Source organism: Oryx dammah, unplaced genomic scaffold, assembly GCF_014754425.2.
Source record: "Oryx dammah isolate SB20612 unplaced genomic scaffold, SCBI_Odam_1.1 HiC_scaffold_26, whole genome shotgun sequence".
Lineage (NCBI taxonomy): Eukaryota > Metazoa > Chordata > Mammalia > Artiodactyla > Bovidae > Oryx > Oryx dammah.
Genome location: NW_024070210.1, coordinates 96,750,763 through 96,776,621, shown reverse-complemented (window position 1 = coordinate 96,776,621; position 25,859 = coordinate 96,750,763).

Sequence of the window (25,859 nt, the reverse complement as noted above, 5' to 3'; positions counted from 1 at the left end):
ATTGACAGGAGCTCATCAAATGCCTCCATACCTACACTGAAACCAAGCACCACCCAAGGGCCAACAAGTTCCAGAGCAAGACATACCATGCAAATTCTCCAGCAACACAGGAACACACCCCTGAGCTTCAATATACAGGCTGCCCAAAGTCACTCCAAACCCATTCACATCTCATAACTCATTACTGGACACTTCATTGCACTCCAGAGAGAAGAAATCCAGCTCCACCCACCAGAACACTGACACAAGCTTCCCTAACCAAGAAACCTTGACAAACCACTGATACAACACAACCCACAGTGAGGAAACTCCACAATAAAGAGAACTCCACAAACTGCCAGAATACAGAAAGGCCACCCCAAACGCAGCAATATAAACAAGATGAAGAGACAGAGGAAAACCCAGCAGGTAAAGGAACAGGATAAATGCCCACCAAACCAAACAAAAGAGGAAGAGATAAGGACAGTGGCAGTGAAGTCGCTCAGTCGTGTCCAACTCTTTGTGACCCCATAGACTGTAGCCTACCAGGCTCCTCTGTACATGGGATTTTCCAGGCAATGGTACTGGAGTGGGTTGCCATCTACCTGATAAAGAATTCCAAATAATGATAGTGAAAATGATCCAAAATCTTGAAATCAAAATGGAATCACAGATAAATAGCCTAGAGACAAGGATTGAGAAGATGCAAGAAAGGTTTAACAAGGACCTAGAAGAAATAAAAAAGAGTCAATATATAATGAATAGGGGGCTTCCCTTGTAGCTCAGTTGGTAAAGAATCTGCCTGCAGTGCAGGAGACCCAGGTTCGATCCCTGGGTTGGGAAGATCCCCTGAAGAAGAAAATGGCAACCCACTCCAGAATCCTTGCCTGGAAAATCTCATGAACAGAGGAACCTGGTGGATTGCAGTCCATGGGTGGCAAAGAGTCGGGCACAACTGAGTGACTAACACACATATAATGAATAAGGCAATAAATGAGATCAAAAACACTCTGGAGGGAGTCGACAGTAGAATAAAGGCAGAAGATAGGATTAGTGTGGTAGAAGATAGAATGGTAGAAATAAATGAATCAGAGAGGAAAAAAGAAAAATGAATTAAAAGAAATGAGGACAATCTCAGAGACCTCTGGGACAATGTTAAATGCCCCAACATTCGAATCATAGGAGTCCCAGAAGAAAAAGACAAAAAGAAAGACCATGAGAAAATACTTGAGGAGATAATAGTTGAAAACTTTCCTAAAATGGTGAAGGAAATAATCACCCAAGTCAAAGAAACCCAGAGAGTCCCAAATAAGATAAACCCAAGCCGAAACACCCCAAGACAAATATTAATCAAATTAACAAAGATCAAACACAAAGAACAAATATTAAAAGCAGTAAGGGAAAAACAAACAACACAGGAGAGGATTCCCATAAGGATAACAGCTGATCTTTCAATAGAAACTCTTCAGGCCAGGAGGGAATGGCAGGACATACTTAAAGTGATGAAAGAAAATAACCTACAGCCCACATTACTATACCCAGCAAGGATCTCATTCAAATATGAAGGAGAAATCAAAAGCTTTCCAGACAAGCAAAAGCTGAGAGAATTCAGCACCACCAAACCAGCTCTCCAACAAATGCTAAAGGATCTTCTCTGGACAGGAAACACAAAAATGGTGTATAAACTTGAACCCAAAACAATAAAGTAAATGGCAACAGGATCATACTTATCAATAATTACCTTAAACGTAAACGGTTGAAGGCCCCAACCAAAAGACAAAGACTGGCTGAATGGATACAGAAACAAGACCCCTATATATGTTGTCTACAAGAGACCCACCTCAAAACAAGGGACACATACGGACTGAAAGTGAAGGGCTGGAAAAAGATATTCCATGCAAGTAGAGACCAAAAGAAAGCAGGAGTAGCAATACTCATATCAGATAAAATAGACTTTAAAACAAAGGCTGTGAAAAGAGACAAAGAAGGACACTACATAATGATCAAAGGATCAATCCAAGAAGAAGATATAACAATTATAAATATATATGCACCCAAATATATAAAACAAATACTAACAAGTATGAAAGGGGAAATTAACAATAACACAATAATAGTGGGAGACTTTAATACCCCACTCACACCTATGGATAGATCAACTAAACAGAAAATTAACAAGGAAACACAAAGTTTAAATGATACAATAGACCAGTTAGACCTAATTGATATCTATAGGACATTTCACCCCAAAACAATGAATTTCACCTTTTTCTCAAGTGCACACAGAACCTTCTCCAGGATAGATCACATCCTGGGCCATAAATCTAGCCTTTGTAAATTAAAAAAAATTGAAATCATTCCAAGCATCTTTTCTGACCACAATGCAGTAAGATTAGATCTCAATCACAGGAGAAAAAACTATTAAAAATTCCAACATATGGAGGCTGAACAACACACTGCTGAATAAGAAATCACAGAAGAAATCAAAAAAGAAATCAAAATATGCACAGAAATGAATGAAAATGAAAATACAACAACCCAAAACCTGTGGGACACTGTAAAAGCAGTGCTATGGGGAAGGTTCATAGCAATACAGGCATACCTCAAGAAACAAGAAAAAAGTCAAATAAATAAACTAACTCTACACCTAAAGCAACTAGAAAAGTAAGAAATGAAGAACCTAGGGTTAGTAGAAGGAAATAAATCTTAAAAATTAGGGCAGAAATAAATGCAAAAGAAACAAAAGAGACCATAGCAAAAGTCAACAAAGCCAAAAGCTGTTTCTTTGAAAGGATAAATAAATTGACAAACCATTAGCCAGACTCATCAAGAAACAAAAGGAGAAAAATCAAATCAATAAAATTAGAAATGAAAACAGAGAGATCACAACAGACAAGACAGAAATACAAAGGATTATAAGAGACTACTATCAGCAATTATATGCCAATAAAATGGACAACTTGGAAGAAATGGACAAATTCTTAGAAAAGTACTACTTTCCAAAACTGAATCAGGAAGAAATAGAAAATCTTAACAGACCCATCACAAGCACAGAAATTGAAACTATAATCAGAAATCTTCCAGCAAACAAAAGCCCAGGTCCAGATGGCTTCACAGCTGAATTCTACCAAAAATTTAGAGAAGAGCTAACACCTATCCTACTCAAACTCTTCCAAAAAATTGCAGAGGAAGGTAAACTTCCAAACACATTCTATGAGGCCACCATCACCCTAATACCAAAACCTGACAAAGATGTCATAAAAAAAGAAAACTACAGGCCAATATCACTGATGAACATAGATGCTAGAATTTTGTTAAGGATTTTTGCAATTAGAGTCCAACAACACATTAAAAAGATCATACATCATGACCAAGTGGGCTCTATCCCAGGGATGCAAGGATTCTTCAATATCCACAAATCAATCAATGAAATATACTACATTAACAAATTGAAAAATAAAAACCATATAATGATCTCAATAGATGCAGAGAAAGCCTTTGACAAAATTCAACATCCATTTATGATAAAAACCCTCCAGAAAGCAGGAATAGAAGGAACATATCTCAACATAATAAAAGCTATATATGACAAACCCACAGCAAACATTATCCTCAATGGTGAAAAATTGAAAGCATTTCTCCTAAAGTCAGGAACAAGACAAGGGTGCCCACTTTCACCACTACTATTCAACAGTTTTGGAAGTTTTTGCCACAACAATCAGAGCAGAAAAAGAAATAAAAGGAATCCAAATTGGAAAAGAAGTAAAACTCTCACTGTTTGCAGATGACATGATCCTCTACATAGAAAACCCTAAAGACTCCACCAGAAAATTACTAGAGCTAATCAATGAATATAGTAAAGTTGCAGGATATAAAATCAATACACAGAGATCCCTTGCATTCCTATACACTAATAATGAGAAAATAGAAAGAGAAATTAAGGAAACAATTCCATTCACCATTGCAAAGAAAAGAATAAAATACTTAGGAATATATCTACCTAAAGAAACTAAAGGTCTATATATAGAAAATTATAAAACACTGGTGAAAGAAATCCAAGAGGACACTAATAGATGGAGAAATATACCAAGTTCATGGATCAGAAGAATCAATATAGTGAAAATGAGTATACTACCCCAAAGCAATCTACAGATTCAAAGCAATCCCTATCAAGCTACCAACAGTATTTTTCATAGAGCTAGAACAAATAATTTCACAATTTGTATGGAAATACAAAAAACCTCTAGTAGCCAAAGCAATCTTGAGAAAGAAGAATGGAACTGGAGGAATCAACCTGACTGACTTCAGGCTCTACTACAAAGCCACAGTCATCAAGACAGTATGGTACTGGCACAAAGACAGAAATATAGATCAATGGAATAAAATAGAAAGCCCAGGGATAAATCCACACACCCATGGACACCTTATCTTTGACAAAGGAGGCAAGAATATACAATGGAGAAAAGACAATCTCTTTAACAAGTGGTGCTGGGAAAACTGGTCAACCACTTGTAAAAGAATGAAACTAGGACACTTTCTAACACCACACACAAAAATAAACTCAAAATGGATTAAAGCTCTAAAAATAAGACCAGAAACTATAAAACTCCTAGAGGAGAACATAGGCAAAACCCTCTCCAACATACATCACAGCAGGATCCTCTATGATCCACCTCCCAGAATATTGGAAATAAAAGCAAAAATAAACAAATGGGACCTCATTAAAATTAAAAGCTTCTGCACAACAAAGGACACTATAAGCAAGGTGAAAAGACAGCCTAAAGAATGGTAGAAAATAATAGTAAATGAAGCAACTGACAAAGAATTAATCTCAAAAATATACAAGCAATTCCTGCAGCTCAATTCCAGAAAAAAAAACCACCCAATCAAAAAATGGGCCAAAGACCTAAACAGACATTTCTCCAAAGAAGACATACGGATGGCTAACAAACACATGAAAAGATGCTCAACATCACTCACTATCAGAGAAATGCAAATCAAAACCACAGTGAGGTACCATTTCATGCCAGTCAGAAAGGCTGCTATCCAAAAGTCTACAAGCAATAAATGCTGGAGAGGGTGTGGAGAAAAAGGAACCCCCTTACACTGTTGGTGGGAATGCAAACTAATAGAGCCACTATGGAGAACAGTGTGGAGATTCCTTAAAAAACTGGAAATAGAACTGCCATACGACCCAGCAATCCCACTGCTGGGCATATACACCGAGGAAACCAGAACTGAAAGAGACACGTGTACCCCAATATTCATCGCAGCACTGTTTATAATAGCCAGGACATGGAAGCAACATAGGTGTCCATCAGCAAATGAATGGATAAGAAAGCTGTGGTACATATACACAATGGTGTATTACTCAACCATTAAAAAGAATATATTTGAGTCAGTTCTAATGAGGTGGCTGAAACTGGAGCTTATTACACAGAATGAAGTAAACCAGAAAGAAAAGCACCAATACAGTATACTAGTGCATATATATGGAATTTAGCAGGATGGTAACAATAACCCTGTATGCTGCTGCTGCTGCTGCTGCTACATCGCTTCAGTCGTGGCCGACTCTGTGCGACCTCAAAGGTGGCAGCCCATGAGGCTCCCCCGTCCCTGAGATTCTCCAGGCAAGAACACTGGAGTGGGTTGCCATTTGACAGCAAAAGAGACACAGATGTATAGAACAGTCTTTTGGACTCTGTGGGAGAGGGAGAGGATGGGATGATTTGGGAGAATAGCATTGAAACATGTATAATATCATATGTGAAATGAATCTCCAGTCCAGGTTCAATGCAGGATACAGAATGCTTGGGGCTGGTGCACGGGGATGACCCAGAGGGATGGTATGGGGAGGGAGGTGGGAGGGGGTTCAGGATGGGGAACACATGTACACCCGTAGCAGATTCATGTTAATGTATGGCAAAACCAATACAATATTGTAAAGTAATTAGCCTCAAATTAAAATAAATAAATTTATAATTTTAAAAAAGTTATCAGGCAGATTCTCTACCATCTGAGCCACCAGGGAAGAGCAATACAATAAGCACTTGACTAAAAATGACAAGAACAATGAAAGACACATTTTTATCTCAAAGAGTTTAAAGTTGAACAGAGAGAGAAGAGTTATCAATAATGTATATCTAAGACTCTAAGAGGTAGTCTGTGAAAATACCTAGATGATACCTCATAGCAACCCCTCCATGAGTGCTTGTCAATGCTGAACAGAAACTGGAAACAATTGCTGTATGGTGTGTGTTAACAAAGTTTTTGTAGAAATGTAATTCTACCCAAAAGACCAGGGAAGACTTTCAGAGGAGGTGCCGTTTGAAGACAGCATTCCCAGGAAAGCCAGTGGCCTCTCCCAGAAGTCCAGGCTGTCCAAATACAACAGAAATACTGGACCTGGGGAGGCTGCTGTTTAAAGCTTCAACAGCCACAGGGGCTCTGAAATAAAGTCAACAAGAAATGGTGTTACAGGGCAAAAGAAGGCTTTCTCTGACAATCTGTCACCCTTAACAGAGAGGCAGACAGTCTGAGGCAGGGCAGGGAGACACGGGCTTGGACAGGGCAGGGCAGGGAAGATGGAGAGAGAGAGGTTGATCGGTGGCCTAGTTATTTGCTAATTAATTCTCTTGGTTCTACTATACAGAGGCAATTATCCTTCAACTTCACTCACCTTCCCCTAGCTTAAACAAACCAAAAACTTCTCCTGAGGAAACTGCCCCAGTTTTCAAACCACCCAACAGAAGCAAACAAGACAATTCATACAGAGACTCAATAGCTTAGAGAAGAGGTGTGTGCATGGCATCCCCCTCCTTCCTCTGTTGGTCTCAGAGTTCATCTTTAACTTATGATTTGGATTCCCCTGGTGGCTCAAACAAGTTAAAAAAAAAAAAAAAAATCTGCCTGCAATGCAGGAGACCCGAGTCTGATCCCTGGGTTGGGAAGATCCTCTAGAGAAGGGAACGGCAACCCATCCAATATCCTGGAGAATCCCATAGAGAGAGGGACCTGGTGGGCTACAGTCCATGGGGTCACAAAGAGTCGGACACAACTGAGTGACTAACACTTTCATTTTCTTTCACTATTTAGAGGCAAGTCTTCAATTTTTATTTTGTTGTGCCTCCATGTCCTACACAGGCTTCCCTGGTGGCTCAGAGGGTAAAGAATCCACCCGCAATGTAGGAGACCCAGGTTATATCCCTGGGTCAGAAAGATCCCCTGGAGAAGGAAATGGCAAGCCACTCTATTTTCTTGCCTGGAGAATCCCATGGACAGAGGAGCCTGGCGGGCTATAGTTTATGGCGTTGCAAAGAGTCAGACAAGACTGACTAACACTTTCAGTTTTAACTATGTCACCCTTAAGAGAGGCAAGCCTTTCTTAAGTCATGTCCAGCAAAAGGAGTTGGACATACTGAGTAACTGAGCACACCCTTAAGACCAAACAAGCTGTCTGATGGAGCTCATTCCTATGGAATGGAATGGAAATGGAAATGCTTATGGAAGCACTTATCTCCAAATCATCTAATTAATGCTGCCAACTGACTTCCTCTGGTCCTGACCTGGAAAATATCTCTTTTCAGGTATTCTTGGGAACATTGAGAATCTGGTTTAGTTTCTCCATGATGGACGATCCCACGTACACTTTAATTCTCTTACATTTCCACCGTAACATTACCTATATCCTCTTTAGTTCCCCATCGAACTATGAACCCCTCTGAGGAAAGACTGTTGTATTCATTGTGAAAGCAGTAAGAGTTGATAGAATAGAGACACACAAAGCCAGTGCTATGGTGCCCTGTGTTAACGACCTCAGCCCGCCCTGGAAGGGGTTGTGCTTAGTCATTCAGTCATGTCCAACTCTTCGCAACCCCATGGCCTGTAGACTGTCAGACTCTTCTGTCCATGGGATTTTTCAGGCGAAAATACTTGCGTGGGTTGTCATGCTCTCCTCCAGGGGAGCTTCCTGACCCAGGGATTGAACTCACGTCTCCTGTGTCTCCTGCATTGCTGGTTTATTCTTTACTCACTGAGCCATTTGGAGAGCACTTGTAGGTGGTTCTTATTCCCACTGCTGGTTTCAGGCATCTCTAGGCCCCAAAGTTTCCATCAGGCCTCGGGAGTCTGTCAACCTACCTATACAAGACCAAAGGCAAGGATGTAATGCCTGATGAAGGGACAGGGGGGAGGTTGGTGGGTAAATGTCCTGGTTTCCTGATGCTCAGTGGAATAGTTCAGAGCTGTGTCCCAGACAAATTTCTCTTGGGGTCCCCAGCACAATGAAGATCCATTTGTCCATGGTTGTCCACGGCTCATTAATGGCTTTCCTTGTCTTGTTCCCACAATCCCTCATAGAAATTTCTGCAACCACCTCTCAAATAAACTTCCCATATGGAGTCTTTGCTGCTGCTGCTGCTGCTAAGTTGCTTCAGTTGTGTCTGACTCTGTGTGACCCCATAGTTGGAGTCCTACTAGGCTCCTCTGTCCCTGGGATTCTCCAGGCAAGAACACTGGAATGGGTTGCCATTTCCTTCTCCAATGCATGAAAGTGAAAAGTGAAAGTGAAGTCGCTGGGAGAGCCCAAATGGAAGAATCACAGCAAAACAAATAGCTGTTCGCCAGTTGGAAAGCAGCTCTAACATGCTGCTAGAGTCTGCATGGCTGATTATTAAAAAAAAAAAAAAAAAAATCAAGAGACCACGTGACCTGAGCTGCCATTCAGGAGCTGGGTGTGGTCGGATCCATGAAGTCCTAAGGTCAGGCAGGCACAACATGAGCGGGTGGCACAAGAGAAGGGTTACATTTGGACTGAGCCCAAACAGGTTGGAAGACACAACAAAGTTGCACAAAAAGGCATTCTAGACGCCAAGCTGCCAACCTTTGGTAGCTCAGACAGTAAAGAATCTGCCTGCAATGCAGGACACCTGGGTTCAATCCCTGGGTTGGGAAGTTCCCCTGGAGTAGAAAATGGCTAACCACTCTAGTATTGTTGCCTGGAGAATTCCATGAACAGAGGAGCCTGGTGGGCTATAGTCTATGGGGTCGCAAAGAGTTGGACATGGCTGAGCAACATTCAGTATTTAAGGGCTTCCCAGGTAGCGCTAATGGTAAAGAATTCACTTGCCAATGCAGGAGATGTAAGATGTGGGTTTGATCCCTGTATCAGGAAGATCTCCTGAGGAAGGGCATGGCAACCCACTGCAGTATTCTTCCTAGAGAATCCCATGGACAGAGGAAGCCTGCAGGATACAGTCTATCGGGTCACAAAGAGTTGGACAAGACTGAAGCAACTTAGCACATATTGTCCCTCCCTTAGTTCTCATGATCTTATGAAAGGGTCCAAAATACCAGTTGATGATACAAGAAAAAAGAACAGCAAGCCTGGTTCATGAATGGGTCATAAAACATGCTACTACCACCGTAAAAGGCCACCCTGAAAAATTCTCCAAGCAGCACACATGATCATTAACTTTGTGTAGAGGGAGAAGCAATCAGAAGTCAGGATATTCAAGAACTCCTGGGAAGTGGCAACTGACTCGGTAGGTTGGTCAGACAGTACAGAATTCCACTGAATCTAGTTACCAATGCCAACTGATCACTTGGGGCTCCTCTATAGGCGTTCACACAGTACTGTGCTGTGCTTAGTCACTCAGTTGTGTCCAACTCTTTGTGACCCCATGGACTGTAGCCCCCCAGGCTCCTCTGTCCATGGGGACCCTCCAGGCAGTACTAGATGGGTTGCCATGCCCTCCTCCAGGGGATCTTCCCAACCTAGAGATTGAACCCAGGTCTCCTGCATTGCAGGTGAATTCTTTACTGTCTGAGCTACCAGGGAAGCCCAAGAACACCAGTGTGGGTAGTCTATTCCCTCTCCAGGGGAACTTCCCAACCCAGGAATCAAACCAGGATCTGCTGCTTTGCAGGTGAATTCTTTAGCAGCTGAGCTACCAGGGATGACCCATATATACTAGGGGTAACTAAATGTGATTATAAAGAGAAGGTGGGTACAACATAATTGCAGCAGGAAGCAATATGCCTAAGAATGTGGGTGATTCACTGGAGTGCCTCTTAATGCTTCCACAGCCTTACAAGGGCAAGATAACCAGGGAGTCTCAGCAGGGCAGAAGGTCCGGGTCATTCCATCAGGCTAGCAATCTACAGTGAAAATGATAAACAAAGCAAGGGGAATCCAGATTAAGTACCTAGGAGAAAAAGGATGAATATCATTATAGCCTGGGGAACACTGCAGCTGTGCCCTACTAACTCTCCTGCTATTACATCCTTATATTAGAGATATGACTGAAAACCAACCTGAAGGAGAGTCAGGGCCAGAGTGACTTACTGTGGGGCATGGCAATGAGCAGTTCAAGGAATGCACCAGGGAAGATGCATCCATGTCCTGCCCTTGTCCCCTTGACACCCCTGGAGTTCATGTGAAGATAGTCACCCTCAATGGTCCACTGGCTTCCTGCATCTCTCTGCAGAGAGCATTCCGGCTCTCCAGTGTGGGGAAAGGCGGAAGGGCCAGGGAGTTCACACCCCCTGAGTGAATCTCAAGCAATGAGAGGCATTGATTCTATAGTTGATAATGACCCCAGCTTTCTCAGCTTTGGGTGGCACAACTCTGAGTTGTGTTTCTTAGAGGACTCCCAACAAGACTGAGTCCCAGTTACCCCCAGACAAAACCCCTGTTTAATGCCACCTAAATGGTTTCCTCCTTTTCCTGTCTCACTTTCCTGTTCCTTCTGAGTATTTCCTGGGATTACCTCCCAGATGAACTTCTTACACGCAAATCCTTGATTCAGTCTACTTCAGGGGAAACTCAGGCTAAGACCAGAAGGTGAGGGGAATTTTGACACGTGTGTTGCTTCAGTCCTGTCCGACTCTCTGCGACCCCATGGACCGTGGCCTGCCAGGCTCCTCTGGATTCTCTAAGCAAGAATACAGAAGTGGGTTGCCATTTCCTTCTCCAAAAATTTTGATATATCCAATTAAAAACCATTATGTGATCACTAAAAATGATATATACATAGGAATACGAAAAGGGACCTGTGTTATCATGTTAACTGAAAGACAATTGTTTTGTTTATTCTGTTTACAACCACAAGCATGTGAAAGCATATGCTTGAAAAGGGAATAGAGAGACTGACCACTGCTTTTTTGGAGCTGAAGGAAGAAAATCCTTCCAAGAGGGAGAACGAGAGGGTCACACTGCTGAGGGTTTTGTGCATAGCACTGCTCTCAGAGTTCTCAGCAGAGACTCACAAACCACAGCCAGGGGCAAAGCCACCACCACCCTGGGTCCAGCCAGTGCTTTGCCCCCAAAGATGTTCATGTGCTTCCAGAGAGTAGGCTGGGGAAGCTCAGCTGAATCTGCTAGGGTTTTAAGAAGGCCTAGATGGGAGAAGCCACACTATGTGCAACCACTGGAAACAAACTCCAGCATGGGAGAAAAGCCTAACCACCAAGTTGGGAAACAAGGAGCAAGACTCACCAGCCCGCAGGATCAAGCCACTCTGACCCACCTTCTGAGTCCAGTGGAGCAGAAAGCACCTAGGCCACCAAATGATGACCTCATGTGGCTTCTGTCACTGAAATTTCCCTTTTCACTGAGAGAAAATAAATTAGCATATGTCACAGGCTAGACCAACAGTATCATTTTCAAATTACCATATTCAATACAAGATTTGAGGGACAAAACACACCATAAAAAGAAAGTCAAAAGCTAAACAATAAACTGGAAAAACTACTTGTAATATATACTATGACAAAGGGTTAATACCCCTAATAAATAAAAACAACAGATAGATGGTGAACAATCTTTATTCATAAGTTTACCAACTTATTTGCCTTGAAAGAGAATGTCAGCTCTCAGCAGATTATTTGTAATTCTATGCTGACTTAAGAGAAAACTTTAAATGCTTCACTGGTAAAAAGAAGTCAGCTTTTATCAAGGGCAGTGAAATTGCTAGATTTTGTGAAGGAATCTAGGAAAAGCATTGGCTCATTTCCATGGCTTTACACTGAGCAAAATAAGGAAAGGGAAGTGTTATGTCAGGGCTGAAGTCGTATATTTAAACTGTTAAACAGCATTTAACCCTGTGACCACGGGCTTTCTAAAAGTTAACAAACTGCAGGAGAGGGCAGTGGCACCCCTCTCCAGTACTCTTGCCTGGAGAATCCCATGGATGGAGGAGCCTGGTGGGCTGCAGTCCATGGGTCGCTAAGAGTCGGACACGACTGAGCGACTTCACTTTCACTTTTCACTTTCATGTATTGGAGAAGGAAATGGCAACCCACTCCAATATTCTTGCCTGGAGTATCCCAGGGACGGGGGGAGCCTGGTGGGCTGCCATCTATGGGGTCGCACAGAGTCGGACACGACTGAAGCGACTTAGCAGCAGCAGCAGCAGCAGCAGCAGCAGGCAAGCTATTGGGAAAATGAATAATAAGGGAATCATTCAATAATAGCTTTGTTTTTAATAAGCCAATGTTTCAACAGTTCTATAGGTTGGTTGGTTGGTTTTGGCAAGCTTGGAAATAATCACAAAATAAAAATGTGAGATAATTATTTTGGTAAAAATGAAAGCAACATCAAAGCCCGAGATTTCGCAGAGCACAGAGGAAAGCACCGCCCTGCATTCCTCAGAGACTGCTAACCACACAGAGGCAGACACCAGTGCAGTAATGGGAGGGGCCCTAGAAGCTGCTGGTGGAAAGCGAGTCTCCGTGTCCACCCCTGAAATTCAGTCCACCGAGCTCACAAAGGACTTTGGTTTCTTACTCAAGTAGCAACAAGGCTATCCATGGAAAGTCATTTCCAACTGTCACCTTTTGGGGAAGATGTTTCTCAATGTAGAGTCAGGGAAGGGAAGTGGGGAGGAGAGACTGAGGTGAGAACCTTAAAATGGGAAGATCTGGGAGGGGGAAAATACACACATTGAACCATCCCAGTGATGCCAGCTGGCCTGCCCCAGGGCATGCACACTCACAGGCACGCCTGGAAGGTGTGCGGCTCGGAAGAAAAGACCTCTAGATTCCAGAGGAAGCTGACTGCCCTAGTGTGATTGCTGGCTCGGATAAGGCCCCCCTGACCAGCCTAGGAGGTCGTCACTCCTGGCACTAACCCTCAGTCTTTGGGGCCTCCTCGGAAATCCACACACCCACCCTCTTCACGAGGGTGAGCTTTCCAACTTCACCACAGCCACTGTGTGCCCTTCTCTGTATTTGCACACTTTGCTGGGTTTTAACAGGGAGAACAATTGGTCACAGATGAGTTAGCACCTCAGGAAAGGCAAGAGAGGTTTTCTGAAAAAAAAAAAAAAAAAAGTTGGCAAAACCTCCAGATGCTGAACACCTCAGAAGAATTGCTTTGCACTGGGCATTCTAAGCAAGCTCAAATCTTACTCATTCTAAACTGGGGATGGTCAGGCCATTCCCATCACCTTCTGAGGAAATCACTCCTATTCAGAAACCAAGAACATTAAATTTGAAAGAAAACTAATATTCTCTAGAACCTACCTACCCATGCCAGGGTGTGTGTTCAGTCATGTCCAGTTCTTTGTGACCCCATGGACTGTAGCCCGCCAGGCTCCTCTGTCCATGGGATTCTCCAGGCAAGAATACCGGAGTAGGTTGCCATTTCCTCCTCCAGGGGATCTTCCCAACTCAGGGATCTAAGTCTCTTGTGTCTCCTGCATTGGCAGGTGGATTCTTTACCACTGCACCAACCTGGGAAGCCCCCAAAAGGTGGCTTACATGCAGTTACGCTTCACTGTACCCCTGTTGTGGGTGTGGGTGTAACTGCCCCTATCTCACCAAAGAAGGAACAGGTGTTGTTGGGCTCAAACTCCTTCCCAAAGTCAGCAACTGGAGCAAAGAAAAACACAAGACGACTGACACTAAATCTGGGGCCTCTTCCACTTCATCACCCCACTTTTAGGTGTGAGGATATGAAATAAAATCCACCTAAACTGGGCTAAGGTCCACAGAAGTCAATCTATTAATAATAGGGGACTGCATAAACTCACAAGATTCTTACTGCAGGAAAAAATAGAGAAAGATGAGAAGTGGTTCCCACACTAATCCAATACCATCAGTACATTCATTCATTCAACAAGCCTTTATTGAGCATCTAATGTACTAGAGAATGTTCTAGGTACTAGAGATAGCCTGGATGGGGGCAGAAAAAAATCCCTAGTAGAGCCTATAGTCAGGGAGATAGATGATAAACATGAAGTCATGACGGGTGGCGACAAGGGCAATGAAGAAAAATATTCAAAGGTGAGCAAAGGGGAAAGGGTGAGTGACGTTGGAAGGGTGGCCAGGACCAGCCCTCTGAGGAGATGACTCTTGAGCACAGCGCCGTCTGAAGCGGGAGTGAGTCACCCGCCGGCTGGAGAGAAAGGTGCAGACTAGGAGAGCACAAGAGCCGCAGCTGGGAGCACTGCATGCCTCGTGTGCATGCCCAGGAGCGAGAGCAGCCAGGGGCTGGGCTGAGGAGGGCAGAGGAGCGGCCACCAGCCAGGCCACGCAGACACACGGAGCCCGCTCAGAACCACCCAGAGCACAGCCGGGAACACAGGCTGCGGGCCACCTTCAAGGTTACTGGTTCAACTCTGTTCATAGAAGACCTCCAATTATGTTCTAAATGTGTCAGGAAGCCACTAGGGGATTTCAAGCAGGGGATGAAGGAAATCTATATGGGGTAAAGCTCCCCGATGGGGAGCAACAGCACTAGCTCAGGCAGTGACGGTGATGGTCTTGAACTAGCTGGCTGGAGTAGCAGGGGGTGAAAATGGTGAGATTCAGAATCTATTTTGAAAGTAGAACAGACAGCACTTGCCAATGGACTGATGCGTATGAGAGAGAAAGAGAGAAATCGAGTGACTCCTTGGTTTTACACTGACCTGCTGAGTCATGATGGAGGCATTTGCTAAAATGGGGAGGACAGGTTTGGGATTGGGGGTCATTTTGAACATACTGATTTCTCTGAGATGCTCATTTGAATCCAAGCGGGATCATGAGTAGGTAAATATGACTCAGGCTCTGGGAGAAGTCCAGGCCAGAAGTGTAAATTTGGGAGGTATCATTTTCTAACCAGTACATGCAATGATGTGGCTGGAAGTGATCAGTAAAGAGTGAATATAATCCAGCAGCAGCCTGTACTGAGCCTCATGACACACAAAAGAGACAGAGAAGGAAGTGCCTATAAAAAAGGAGAAACTCAGGCAAAGTCATGGAACCCAAGAGAAAAAGTATTTTCCTGAGAAGGGAGCTTTCCCGGAGAAGCTCACTGATGCTTATATGCTGAGTGCATCATGTGAAATGCCGGGCTGGATGAAACACAGTCTAGAATCAAGATTGCTGGGAGAAATATCAATAACCTCAGATATGCAGATGACACCACCCTTATGGCAGAAAGGGAAGAGGAACTAAAAAGCCTTTTGATGAAAGTGAAAGAGCAGAGTGGAAAAGTTGGCTTAAAGCTCAGCCTTCAAAAAACAAAGATCATGGCATCCGGTCCCATCACTTCATGGCAAATAGATGGGGTGATGGAAACTGTGACAGACTATTTTCTTGGGCTCCAAAATCACTGCAGATGGTGACTGCAGCCATGAAATGAAAAGATACTTGCTCCTTGGAAGAAAAGCTATGACAAACCTAGACATTGTATTAAAAAATAGAGACATTACTTTGCCAAAGAAGGTCCATCTAGTTAAAGCTATGGTTTCTCCAGTAGTCATGTATGGATGTGACAGTTGGACTATAAAGAAAGCTGAGCACCGAAGAATTGATGCTTTTGAACTGTGGTGGTGGTGAAGACTTTTGAGAGTCCCTTGGACTGCAAGGAGATCAAACCAGTCAATCCTAAAGGAAATCAGTCCTGAATATTCATTGGAAAGACTGATGCTGAAGCTCCAATACTTTGGCCACCTGATGCAAAGAACTGACTCATTTGAAAAGACCGTGATGCTGGGAAAGGTTGAAGGCAGGAGGAGAAGGGGATGACAGAGGATGAGATGGTTGGATGGCATCACCAACTCGATGGACACGAGTTTGAGCAAGCTCTGGGAGCTGGTGATGGACACGGAAGCCTGGCGGGCTGCAGTCCATGGGGTCACAAAGAGTCAGTCACATGACTCAGTGACTGGAGTGAACTGAGAAGGGAGTGACCCGGTCCTGGTGACAGAGGAGGGATGACGAGGGGCCTCTGGGCTTGGCAGCCTGCACGTGGAGTAGTTGGGTGGTGTGGGAGAAGAGGCTCGAGGTACATGGGGCGAGAAACAAGACTGTGCCAAGTCCCCAGTTATAAGCAAGGTGTTCATTCTCATCACCCACACACTGTCAACATGGAAATTCTCTATCAAGAATATACTTGGGACTTCCCTGGTGGTCTAATGGTTGAGACTCTGCACTCCGAAAGCAGGGGGCCCAGGTTTGATCCCTGGTCAGGGAACTTGATCCCACATGTTGTAACTAAATATCCTACATGTTGCAACTAAGACCTGGCACTGCCAAATAAACAAATAAAAATATATTTCTTTAAAAAAAAAAAAAAGAGAATATACTTGATATTGCTGTGAAGGCAGTTATTAAATATGCTATTTCCTTTTCTTTGTGAATCACATAAAATATAATGTCAGAGTCCCCGTGTTTGTTGGGCATAAACCTGTAGCCATGAAATGTGATGTGCCAAGTTGTATGTTTTGTGTAACCCAAGGACCAATTAAAAAAAAAAAAAACACGAATATTGAGCCTTTCCTGGTAGTCCATTGGCCAAGACTCTGAGTTTCCAATGCTGGGGGCCTGGGTTTAATATCTGATCAGGGAGCTAGATCCCACTTGCTACAACTAAGGGTTTGCATGCCCCAAATAAGACCCAATGCAGCCAAATAAATAAACAAAATCATTTTTTAAAGTGTGGTCAGTTACGTTAGAGCAAAGACTAAATTATCTTTATAATCCCTCTGTAGAAAATTATATTACAGAATTTTGTCATATGAGGAGACAAAGAAAGTGCAGAACCAATAAAGGTAAGGGACAAGTTATATACAGGTACATCAGATACTTATTTTAAAAATTTGTTTTTATTTTGTAATGCTTGTGATCTCTACCAGCTTTAAAACAAAATCTTAATTTGTAGTGATTTATTTTTCACTCCACACATTTATTTTCATGCCTAGTTTTGTATTCATAATTAGATCTTTTCTTACAGAGGCTTCCCTACCCAGAAAATTGTAGAAGCTTCAGGTCCACAAACCAGCATCCATCCCTGAATGGTGATGAAAGCCAGAATGGAGCATGATGACAAGAAGCGGTGGGGATAGAAAAAGGACAGACAGTATGAAAGCTCTCCAGGGACGGCGCCGAGTGTCGCAGGCGGTAGCGGGGAGGGAGGAGCAAGGAGGAGGGGGAATGCAGAAGAAAAGATAAACCGTGGGAGGCGTGCCTGGGAAATGATCCCTGATGTCTCATGTCAATTATCTGGAGATCCTCGGTTATCGCATTTTCTGAGTTTTCAGGATGGGGAACAAGGGACTTGGGAGCTCGGAAGAGAGACCACACACAACTGAGCGTCACAGAAGTTTCTGTGCCTCCAGAGTCTCTCCTGCCACCAGACTCACACTATGCGTGGGCGCCAGAGAGAAGGGGAGGTTTGGCGGGAGTTGGATTTTAAATGACCTGTGGCACACGGCTTCACTGGGCTTTTAGCCATGGTAAAAGGGAATTTGTTTTTTAAGTAAAAGAGCCTCTTTGATCGGAGAAGGCAATGGCAACCCACTCCAGTACTCTTGCCTGGAAAATCCCATGGGCGGAGGAGCCTGGTAGGCTGCAGTCCATGGGGTCGCTAAAAGTCGGACACGACTGAGCGACTTCACTTTCACTTTCATGCATTGGAGAAGGAAATGGCAACCCACTCCAGTGTTCTTGCCTGGAGAATCCCAGGGACGGGGGAGCCTGGTGGGCTACCGTCTATGGGGTCGCACAGAGTCGGACACGACTGAAGGGACTCTTTGATCACCATCTCATAGGCAGACCCGATATATATCAGAAATTAAAACACAGAGGCCAAGGAGCTGCCAGTCTTGGATTCTGATGAGGGTCCACTTCCTGATTCATAACCACAGCGTCTTGCTGGTGGAAACCGAAGGGTGTGCTCAGGGGCCTCTTCGGTGAGGGTATTACTCTCATTCACGGTTTTGTCCTCCTTACTAGCCAATTTCCTGTTACTCCAACCCCAGTAAAAGTTAATGTTTACATTTTACCATTTCCTTTGCAAATTACTGTATGGTGTTTGTCTCCTGGTTGGACCCTGACCGACACAGGCACTCAGAGGAGCCCTTGTCACACACTTGCTCTACCTGATAATAAAACCCAGATAAGACTTTGACCCGGCCAGTTTTCCAAATGAAAAAACGGAATCAAATATCCTGACATTGTTCACAGAATCTGACACCAGTAATGTTTAATACAAGGCACATAAAAGGCACGTGAAGATTTTCTTTCATGAAGGACAGTAAGTTCCACATCCTAGTGGCCAGATTCATGCCCCAAAGCACCCAGACACTTACCACAAATGTGGAAGACCTCGTGAGCTGAAATTCATTCCTGAAATGAGCTGCTTTTTTGCATAGCGCCTGCCACCTCTCATAAACGAGAGCCCCGTCCCTGAAAATGGCCGTGCTCGCGTTCCAACCAGCACCCAAAGCGGCAATAGTAACTGTTAGTTACACATTTCTCTCACACTGTGTGATTACCGTTAGTTCTTTTGAGCACCCACAATCAAATCAAAATCAGGGTGATAGGGTCTTTGGGGCAAACGTGAAAAGCGCAAAAGTGTGCAGCTGCGGTCTGGGGAGGGGGTGCTCCTTGTTGGGCTATCTTTTGGCACTAGGGGGCACCAGCCTCATTCAGAATCTGAGCCGCACTTGCACACACCTAACACGTTGTGACTTCCCCCAAATTAGGGCATCTGTCCAATTAAAGGGAAGAATCCAGAGAGTAAAATAAAATAAAATGCCATTCAGAGTTCACTTAGGGACTGTGAAAGACTTGCTCTCCAACTATTGTGAAAACTCCCAAGAGTGGCCCCTGAATTCTGATTTTTACTTGGGCAGTTAGAACTTGTGATTTCCAGTGTGAATGACTTCCGTTCTTATGTGCCAAGAGTAGGACCCCACCCTCATCACATCTGGTCCCGCTGACCCCAAAGCACCCCTGTCTTTCACCCAGCAGGTACATGGACCACAGTTTTCAATGCAACTCCCATTGTGAAATGAGGCAACAGAAACTTAGTTCCTATTCATAGCTTCCAGATTCGGCTCTGAGACCAGAGCCTGGGGAACCCCAAAACATTGCTCTTTTCGGTGAAGTTGTATTTACAAACATCCTAATAGAACTGACAGAAAACGATTCCTCCAGGGGGTGTAAAATAAAACTTCTCCAACAGAACTGAGACTCCATTTCCACCACCGTTAATTCAGCTGATTCCTTGTACAAGCTCACGTGTGGAGTGGATAGCAATTTGCATCTGTATCACGGCAGGTACATGAAACATTTACTCTATACCAAATGCCAAGAGGCAGCTGCAGAGAGTTCTGTAGTTTACTTCCTGCACAGCAGGACTCAGCTCAGGGGCCCAAACTCAGCACTGCCTCTTCCTCTAACGGACACAATGGTGTCATCTGCTCACCAAGCTGTGTAGCCCCCCACCAAGGCAGTGTCTGTGAGAAGGAGGGTGCTCTTCTAATTCATGCAAAGCACCCAGCGGACTAACAGACACCCTGCCAGTGAAGATGCCTTCCATGGTTTATCCTGTTTAATCCTCAGTTAATGACTACACCCCTATGAGGTGGCGCCTATCATGCCCACTTCACAGCTGAGGAGCCTGCCTCATTTCCCACGTGACACAGCCAGTGGGTGGTAAAGCTGGAATCAAACCCAAGTCCCCGGTGTCCAAGCATCTCCTAAGATGTCCTGGTGCAGACAGTGAAAAGCTGTCTGGTCGCCATTGTCAATCTGACCCCCAATGCCATCCCAGGGAGAAGAGCTGCCTTGTGATGTCCCCACCCTCCTCTCACCTACACTCCAAAACAAGCATGTGAAAATGAAACCAGATAAACTGCAAGGCTGCTGTGTTAGCCATTTCATTGTGAAACACCACATATGAGAAAGTATATAAAACAAATGCATAAAGTGATCATTCCTATAATCACAAAAGTCAAGAAATTACCAGCACTTGAGAAGACAACTTTCCATTAGTCCCTTCCTAGTCATAACCGCTGCCCTCACCCCTAGAGGTAACCTTATCCTGACTTTAATGTTAAAGGTTTATATTTTGATATCCACATCCAAATCCCTGAACAATATGGCTCAATTCATTCAATATTCATTGAGCATCTATCTTATGTGGGCCAGGGTCTCTGTTTGAGGCATGCGAAATAGTAAGATCCTTCCCCTCACCGAGCTTACATTCTAGCAAATTTGTGAACTTGATATAAATATCATGCAGACATATAGCACCCTATTTCTTCTGTACAACACTGTGATATTCACTTCATTATGTTAGCAATAGATAACATTTCATTGTGCTACACAGTATCCCACACACAAATATTTCATATTTCTTCATTCCATTATGGATGGACAATCTGGTTTGCATCCATTTTGAGGCTCTTGAGTTTTCTCCTGTATGTATCCAGATGGATAGGAGAATGAAATCTCTAGGACATACATCTACAAGGAGACTTGCTAGGCAATTAAGATAGGCAAACCCTCAAATTTACTAGAAAATAAAACTACTATCCAAAAAGGGTTCCACCTATCTACCATCTCACTAGCCATGTCTGAGTTCCTGTAAAATGCACAATTTTACAAGTACTTGTCAGACAATCAGAGGTGTTAGTGATGTCTCGATGTCATCTTGTTTTGCATCTCTAAACATGCGTTGGTCTTTTGGATTTCCTGTTTTCCGAAGTGCCTAGTCTGCTCACTGACAGTGAAATACATGAGCAAACCTGATTTTGAGCATATGTCTGATACTGCAACTCTACAGATTGTTATCATAATTTAAATATTATCGGTCTTTTTTTAAGTGTTTATTTTTTGGTCATGTCACAAGACATACATAATCTTAGTTCCCCAGTCACGGATTGAACCCACATCCCATGCAGTGGAAGTGTGGAGGCTTGACCATTGGACCACCAGGGAGGTCCCTAGGTGTTATTGTTGAGACAATGACAGTTGTACCACCAGCTAATCAGGTCTAGAATTTGTTTAGCATCTACTATTACTTTGCCAACAAAGGTCCATCTAGTCAAGGCTATGGTTTTTCCAGTGGTCATATATGGATTTGAGAGTTGGACTGTGAAGAAGGCTGAGCGCCGAAGAATTGATGCTTTTGAACTGTGGTGTTGGAGAAGACTCTTCAGAGTCCCTTGGACTGCAAGGAGATCCAAGCAGTCCATTCTGAAGGAGATCAGTCCTGGGATTTCTTTGTAAGGCATGATGCTAAAGCTGAAACTCCAGTACTTTGGCCACCTTATGGGAAGAGTTGACTCATTGGAAAAGACTTTGATGCTGGGAGGGATTGGGGGCAGGAGGAGAAGGGGATGACCGAGGATGAGATGGCTGGATGGCATCACGGACTCGATGGACGTGAATCTGAGTGAACTCCGGGAGTTGGTGATGGACAAAGAGGCCTGGCGTGCTGCAGTTCATGGGGTCGCAAAGAGTCGGATACGACTGAGCGACTGAACTGAATAAGCCAGACACTATGTCAAGAAAGCTACAGGAGGAAGTCACCTCAAAAGCTAATTTCAAGGTAATTGTTAATAGAAGCAAAACAACAATCTAAAAACAACTCTTTATCATCTGATTCAAGATATTGGTTTAGCTTAAAAAATAAAATTGTTAAATTACCAGGAAAGAAACTGTTTTTCTTTGAACATACTCTATTAATAGGACACTTTACAGGAGAACAAAAAAAAAAAAAGGAAAACAGAAGAAAGAATTTCACTTCCTCAGTCTACCGAGAGAGATGCTCATGTTATTGAAGGAAGCCAACAAGTATATTTTACTGTGTGGGAGAATTAGAGAGAAACAGGGACCTTGTGACATTTGCTCCCAGTTTGTGAAAGCAGGAGGAAATTCATATTCATTGAGTGTTTCTACACCAGGCATACTTATTTCATCTAATACTCAACAAATTCTATGATGTGGGGGTTTTTCATTTTATAACTACTGTTATAGTAGTTTTGAGAAGTTGTGAAACTGTGCAAAGGCTATTCCATAAAAAGTAGTGGACCTAAGATTTGAACTTGTCTACCTTTCTCCACGGGCTTCCCTCGTAGCTCAGTGGTAAAGAATCCACCTGCCAGTACAGGAGACGTGGGTTCAATCCCTGGGTTGAGAAGATCTTCTGGAGAAGGAAATGGCAACCCACTCTAGTATTCTTCCCTGGAGAATTCAATGGACAGAAGAACCTAGCAGGCTACCGTCCATGGGGTTGCAAAAGAGGCGGACATGACTGAGCGATTAAACAACACACGACCTCACCATGAAATTCTTTACATGGCACCACAATCCCTAGGCAGTGGATCCAGTAAGCATGCCAAATGAGGATGCTGTTGCTAAAGAACAGGAAAGCAATTGAGCCAGAACTTGCGTCACACTGACAGGAGTTGGGGAGGTGAGAATTTACCACAGAAACCATTATTCTACACCATCTATTAGGCTTTCCGAGGAGGGACGGTGAACTGCTGATGTGATTTTCTGGTGCACTTTGTGAGCAGTTAAGATCCCCAAAGGACCCTCTATCTAAATTATCTGACTCACTATTCTATCTTAAAAAAAAAAAAAAAAACCTTAGTAGCTCTCCTTTAAAATAAATTGCTTGGTTGGGGAGAGCAAGGGTCAACAGCCCTGGGAAACTGCAGCTTAGTTTTAGTTCTGAGGGACTCTTGAGACACCTGACTTGTCCATGGCAAGTAGGCAGTTACATAAATGGTCTGGGAAATAGAGGAGAGATACAGGCTGGAGGTAATAAACTATGGAACCAGGACTGAAGCCAGGTGCAAAGATGAGAGCACCTAAGGGATTAAGATGATGTGTGAGTCAGGGCCCCACTCTGCTTCCAGTGTTAATCAATTCAGAGTGTGGAATTACAAAGTCCTAAACACCCAGAGCAAACACAGATGGTCCAAAATGACTCGAGATTCTCTCCCAGAATGTCAGCAGCAGAAAAACGCCATGATCCAGATTCTCTGTTTTTCCTCCAAAGACTTAATTGTTTATAAGAGATCTAATCTCTTCGAATTAACTAACTTGCAATCCGATCTTTCAGGACAGGAGCCCAGGAGAGGCAGCCTAACTTGAGTTATCTTTTCACAGCACCTGTAGGAAGCTATCCTTCAGTCTGCGTTTTGTGGCTGCTGCTGTCTTCTATTAATACAAGGACAGATTTCTCAGATGTCTAGATTCCCATCTAAAGCCACCTAACTGCTCATGTCCCTATTCACAGGGAGCCTGGATGGGAAAGACTTGGAAATATCCTTAGGAAACTGATCAACTGGGGGAAAAAATTCAAACTCATGGGTCAACGTAATTCAAGACTATTAAAAGCCATAAGTCCAGGTGAGTCAATTACATTATGAGATTAGGAACCAACAAAACTGATTCAAGTAATTGTAACATTTATCTCCACCATCAAAATATTTTTGACTATCTTCAATGTGATCTGTTTTAATCAATGCCTTTGTCATTTCAGTTGTCCCTAAATTAAACTGTACATCAGTGGAATGCTAACATATAGAGAGAATAAAGTTAATACAGACCGGAAGCTTTTCTAGTTTCACAAATGACCCTTTGAAGTATAAAGTAATTTTACTAAGTACATACATACATAGTAATTTACTAACTAAATGGACTGTGGACAGGTGAAAAACTGTAGGGAAGTGGTTGTAGCAGACGGTTGAGTTAAAACTGAGGAAACAAAAAGAGCTTCGGAGGAGTTAGCGAAATTATCTCAAAGAACTCAACCAAGACTACACAGAGGTTAAATTCTTTTATGAAGCAACCCCTATTTCAGGGTACAGGGAAAAGGCATGGGGTATTGTAGACAAAGCAAATAATGAATAAACACAGATTTGAGAACTGTCACCAAAGTACACACATCTCTACACTTTGCAGATAATGAGCTTTTCCTCAGCTGGAATCTAGTAACTCCAACCATTTTAGAATCGATGAAACTGCAAATTGCCTATGAACATGATTTCTTATCAGCAGAATTATCAAACCATTTGTGTTAACACCAACTTAGGCATGGTTTCTTTCAAAAACACATAAAGGCTGAGTCTACTAAAAATACTGAAAAGATTGATTATTTCTCATCTTCCAAGATGACAACAACATCTCTTCAAAACTTTATATGAGCCTTGAAAAACTGAAAGGCTTTCAGAGGCAGGGCAAGTTACAAAGGTTATATGTGACCCTAAAATGCAAAGTATGTGCCCTGCCCCAAAGCAGAAAAATGTTCAAATTCAAGTTTTGTTTCTTTACAAGATAGGCATTTTTTCCATTACAGATGAGGAAAATATATATATACAGGTACATTCCTCATCAAGTCGTCACTTTGAAACCCTTGTACCAAGGACATTCTTCAAAGCAACATGAACAAGAGCAAAGACTAGAAAATCTAACGATCCAACAATTAAATGCTATAGAGTCATTTAAAACTTTTCTAAGAGTTGATGGCAGAATTTATTTTTTTCAATTATTGTCATGATTTTATTTACAAACATTCCTCAACATTTAAGTGAGTTTAACAAGAAAGTTAGATAACGGTTAAATATTTAGATTTTGTAGTAAGGTTTGAGTTCAAATCCCCCTCTGCCACCAACTAGCATTGAGACATTAGGGAGGTTACTTGTAAAATAGGTAAAACTGTCAGGAAGCATTTAACAGGAGGCTTCCTGTGTGCTGTTTTGGATCTGTCAGGAATTCTCTGTTCCTTATTAATTCCTGAATACTCAGGAATTAAGAGGAGAGGCAAGCCTCTCCCGGGGGTTGAGGAATCCAGGCATTTCCTTCATTAGTTTTTCAATACGGTGATAAGTACCCTCTTCCTTCTTGTGAACCATACAGTAAAAGTGATTGTCTACAACTCTCTCTCTCTCTTTAATATGGATCCCCTACGTTTTGTAAGTCTGGAATTTTAATCTTTATCTTTGCTGAGAATAACTACCTTGTAAGACAGTATATATGCCCACACCGTGTTGATTAAAACACCTTTGCTCCATCAGAGCTCTGGTCCCTGTGTCTTTCTTTCTCTCTTTCTTTCCCCCTCTCTCTCTTTCAGGCTGATCCCCTGGAGCACAGAGGCTCTCTGAGTTCACTTTCCTGCCCCGGCTTCTGAGATCCTCTCCAGAAGGCGCTCTGCACCTTCACCCCATCGAGAGGGTGCCTGAGGCCTTCGTGAACAGACCAAGCCCTGTGCAGGGGCTTTACTGGCTTTCTGTGTAAACCAAGGAATATCAGCCTCTTTCTCTCTCCTTTACTTTCTTATCGGTCGACTCCAGACCACCAGGTTCCGGTCCACTAAAGGACCTCAACAAGATCCAACAATTAAATGCTATAGAGTCATTTAAAACTTTTCTAAGAGTTAATGGCAGAATTTATTTTTTTCAATTACTGTCATCATTTTATTTACAAACATTCCTCAACATTTAAGTGAGTTTAACGAGAAAGTTAGATAACGGTTCAATATTTAGATTTTGTAGTAAGGTTTGAGTTCAAATCCCCCTCTGCCACCAACTAGCATTGAGACATTAGGGGGGTTACTTGTAAAATAGGTAAAACAAAACACTCTTACGAAA